Raw genomic sequence first — 5,121 nt, 5'->3', positions numbered from 1 at the left:
CACCATCTGTCATGGCGGGATCTGAACCCACCTCCCAAGAACGTTAGCTGAGTTTCTGGATAACTAGTCTTCCCATTGCCTTCCCCTTTTAAGCCAAACCAGAGGCCAGCAGCTCAACAGTACCACAAAGAGCAGTGTCCAATGCTGAGGAAGGATTGAGGCCTGTGGAGGGAGATATGGTGGAGGGGAAGGCCATGCAGGGAGACCTTACCAGCCTCCTCACTTAGCTACGGACGGGAGGTCACCTCCATTCACCTTCCAGCCTCCTTGATACACTGCTACAGAAATGCCTCAGCCTTGACCATTGGCTCTTTACTCATAGAGATTCATTGCCAACTCCAGGGGGCAGCAGCCTGTCTATTCATGATCTCAGCATCAGAGAGCCAATGACTCCTGCACATTTACTAACCATTCCCTGTCTTCTGGGAAATGGTGAAATTCAGTCCGTGCAATCATTAAGGCACACAGACCATTTAGCCCATTCATTCTATGCCAGCTCTCCATAGAGCTATCCAGTCAATTTTCATTTCTCTACTCTATTCTGTAGACTTGGAAGTTTATTTACCTCAACTTTTTTTTTAAATGAATCTTTTAATCTCTATTAATAAGAGAGAAAAACACAGCAATATTGTGGGAGCACTGACCTTTCAAGTGACACCTCATTCCAAGTTGGCTCGCTATCATCGTTCCCTCTTCATCAACATTCCAAATTTTACAACTTTGCACACGCCCCTTCATCAAATAGACTGCAGCACACCATCATCACAAAACAATTAGGGTGCAGTAATAAGTCAAAGCAAAGTACTGTAACGCTGGAGATCTGAAATAAACACAGAGAATACTGGAGAAAGCAGGTCTGCCAGCATCTGTGTGGAGAGAGAGAGAGAGAGAGAGAGAGATCGAGTTAACATTACAAATCTGCCATCACCCTTCTTTAGACTGTTACCTTGTCAGTTCACATCCCAAGAACTGGTTGAAAGAGAATATGAATTTATGCAGTCTGTTCCAGTGAATATTATTATCTTTCTGTGTGGGGGAGTGATATTGAGAGACAAAAATCTATCCAAGATTCAGCCATTAAGAGATGGTAAATATGCTACAGGAAAGATGAGAAACTTTCCTGCAGAATATTTACCATCTTTCCTGTAGCATAGATTTAGACAAGATTTACAAGGATGTTGCCAGGGTTGGAGGGTTTGAGCTACAGGGAGAGGCTGAACAGGCTGGGGCTGTTTTCCCTGGAACATCAGAGGCTGAGGGGTGACTTATAGAGGTTTACAAAATCATAAGGGGGCATGGATAGGGGCAGGGAGTCCAAAACTAGAAGACATTGATTTAAGGTGAGAGGGGAAAGATTTAAAAGGGACCTGAGGGGCAACTTTTCACATAGAGGTTGGTGTGTGTATGGAATGAGCTGCCAGAGGAAGTGGTGGAAGCTGGAGCAATTACAGCATTGAAAAGGCATTCGGGTGAATAAGAAGTGTTTAGAGAGATATGGGCCAAATGCTAGCAAACGTAAGTAGATTAATTTAGGATCTCTGGTCGGCATAGATGAGTTGGATTGAAGGGTCTGTTTCCATGCTGTACAACTCTATGACTCTACGTACACTGTGGGTGCATGGAGGGCTGAGTGCATTTGTAACTCCTTCCTGAACCAAATCACCTTTAACCTCACTCTAAGCTTTGGGTACCCAAGCATGGTCAGCAATGATCTTTTGAGCAGTGGTACAGGCTGGAAGGGCCGAATGGCCTCATCCTCTTTTCAATGTTTCTACAACCAACATCAAACTACGCTCTGGATTCAATATCATCCACATGAATTGAGAGCGATAAACTGGCAATGTTTTCTTAAGTTCTGATCCTATTCAAGATTTGAGGATCCCGCTGTGCTCCCTCTCAGTTTGGTGATGGCCTCCAAGTTGGATGGTGATGAAAGATGATTCTGTGGAGACGCTGCTTTGAAAAGAGTCCTGGATTTTGTTTTGTACAAAGATGAGCCTCGTACGTGGTTCCTTGACCCTCACAGTCTACGTGGCACTCCAATGGTCCGCCTGTTTGTCACAGTCTTACAGCATGGGCAAAGCACAGAACGTACAACTCCACTCCCATTCACCGGATGCATCCTATGGAGATTCTGGGATAATACTGCAGATACCAAAAAACCCAGCACTTCGGTCAATCCCTCCACTATAGATAAAGAGGCAAGAAGTATTTCTGAAACAAGAAGCGTCTCAGTAAGACGTGCGTCCATGGAAAGAATGCTGGCAGTGCAAACCATGTTCTCAATAATTACCATTAAGTGTCCTTTTGCAGAGAATTGCATTAATTTTCTTACAGCAGTCTTTTTCTTTAAAAATGTGTCAGGTGTAGTTTGTGTCAGAGGCAGGCTTGCAGGAGATTTTGAGCCCTGTATTGCGAGGGTGTTGGATTATTATTCATGCTAATGCTACATTCAGGCAGCAAGATAACCTCAGTGTTTTTGTGCTCTCGAGCACACATGAGCTGAATTTAACTCCCTCGCAGTGTTTAATTCAGCTCATCAGAGCAGCACCAAAGAAGACATCCAACTGACATACAAAATGTTGAGCTAAATCTGATAGTTAATGGCTACTGCTATGTGTGTTAATTTGCAATGAATCCAGATGACGAGACTGAATTAAAGAGATGATTTACTCCTTAGCACGTCTCTCTTACTCATTGGTAGAATGTGCAGTCGGTGTGCATTAGTCACAAACAAGGCTGGAGTTATGTAGTATAAAGGCTTCCAGGCCCTGGAGCAACTGTGCAATGATGTCACAGAGCTACACATCACTGGGTATAAATAGCACAGTGTGGGTGAGGCTAAATCAGTATATTACACTCCAGAACACAACACAAACACAAACATACAAAGAAGACAAGACTGGCCCATACCTAATGTGATGAAGGCCTGGTATATCTGTGATTATTGTGTGCAGCAGTAAATGGGATGAAAATCTAATCATATTATGAGTAGATTAGATTAGATTAGATTACTTACAGTGTGGAAACAGGCCCTTCAGCCCAACAAGTCCACACCGCTCCGCCGAAGCGTACCCACCCTTACCCCTACATCTACATCTACATCGACCCCTTGCCTAACACTACGGGCAATTTAGCATGACCAATTCACCTGACCTGCACATCTTTGGACTGTGGGAGGAAACCGGAGCACCCGGAGGAAACCCACGCAGACACGGGGAGAATGTGCAAACTCCACACAGTCAGTCGCCTGAGGCGGGAATTGAACCCAGGTCTCTAACAGATCCTCAGTCAGTCTGTAAGGAACCCAAATGCCACCATGGTGTGGCATCAAATCACACGATAAGAGATTTCTGTCCTAATTCTAGGTCACTTCACTGGGTTTGAGAATTGACAGCATCTTAGTCCAGGAGGTCTGTCAATATGAGGATACAAAAAGTTTCTGAATGTGCAGTTAATGCTAAAGCCATATTCTCCTGCTCAACTCCACCCCCACCCCTCCACCCCAGGGTGCTGCTGGTTGGAGTGTACATCAATGCGTGAGACAATGGAAATCAACTTCCCCAGTTTGTGTGTGTGTATATATGTGCGTGTGTGTCTCTGTGTATGTCTGTGTATGTTTATGTGACTCTGTGTGTGTGTGCATTGTGTGTATTTGTATCTGTGTGTGTCTATGTGTGGGGGGGATGTGTGTTGTGTGCGTGTGTCTGGGTGTATGTGTATATGTGTGTATATATATGCATGTGTGTCTCTGTGTTTATGTGTGTGTATATGTGTGTGTGCTGTGAGTGTGGGGTGTGTGGGTCTGTGTGTATGTGTGTGTTGTAGTGTCTGTGTGTGTATGAGAGTGTGTATGAGAGTGTGTATGTGTGTGCATGTGTGTGTATTTGTATCAGTATGTGTGTCTTTGTATGTGTCTGTGTGAGCATGTATTTGTGTGTGGTAGTGTGTGTTTATGTGTTTGTGTGTGTGTATGAGAGTGTGTATGTGTGTCTGTGTGTGCATATGTCTGTGTCTGTGTGACACTGTTGGCATGTTCAGTGGAGTTGTTGCAGCATGCTACATTGGCAGACATGTTTTCTTTTAGATGGGACATTATAATGAATTAACCAGATCGGTGCAGGCACGCTGGGCCAACTGGCCTCCTTCTGTGCCATAACAATTCGGTGAGATATTAAAGACCCCATGAAACTGTTCAAGGAACAAGGGGATTCTCCTGATGTCATGAAAGAGTCATACCAGACTCAAAATGCTAACTCTGTTTTTCTCTACACAAGTGCTGTTGAGTTTCTGGGTAATTTCTCTGTTTGTTGAAAATACTCTTCTGGTATCCTGACAGTAATCTGAAATAAAAATCTCATTTTGAGAATTGCGGTTGTGTTTTACTATTGGATTGTTGTTAAAAATGTAACTTGCTTGTTAATAACCTTCAAGGAAGGAAATCTGCCATCCTTACCTGGTCTGGCCATCGTGTGACTCCAGACTCACAGCAATGGGGTCGACTCTTAATCACTCCCTGAATTGGGTAAGGAGGGAAGCTCACTACAGGGAGTGAGACAAACGCTCTGGGTGTACCTATACCACCTGGACTGCAATGGTTTAAGAGGGCAACTCACTACTGCCCCCTGAAGGGCAATTAGGGATGGACAATAAATGCTGGCTCAGAAATAATTGTTCACACTTCTGAATAAATAAAAACAAATAATCAAACCACCACAACCTCTCACCTCATTGCTGATGGGAAGGACTGTTCTGCAATGGCTACAGAATAATACTCCACTGCCACTGTCTTCAATCCGAGACATCCTCAGACATTTCTGAGGCACGCAGCATAAAACAATTCCTTTTTTTCTCAGTGTTACTCACCTTTAAAGGTTTAATAAATGACGACACTCCTCGAGGAGTGGAAACTGGACTGACCTTCATTTAATTAATTATTCTCGATGTAAGGTTTAGTTGAATATTTGATTCCAAATTGCCCCATCATTATGGTTAATGTTATAGTCACATGTTGAGATGAATGATTGACCACCCATTAGCTTCAGAACCAAGTTGAACCATTTTCAACTGAGATCTCATCCAAATGGATAAAGGGAAAATATGAGTTTGCACAAGGTTTCA

The sequence above is a fragment of the Chiloscyllium punctatum genome, chromosome 19 (assembly GCF_047496795.1).
Source record: "Chiloscyllium punctatum isolate Juve2018m chromosome 19, sChiPun1.3, whole genome shotgun sequence".
Lineage (NCBI taxonomy): Eukaryota > Metazoa > Chordata > Chondrichthyes > Orectolobiformes > Hemiscylliidae > Chiloscyllium > Chiloscyllium punctatum.
Note: the sequence above shows the minus strand (reverse complement) of the source record.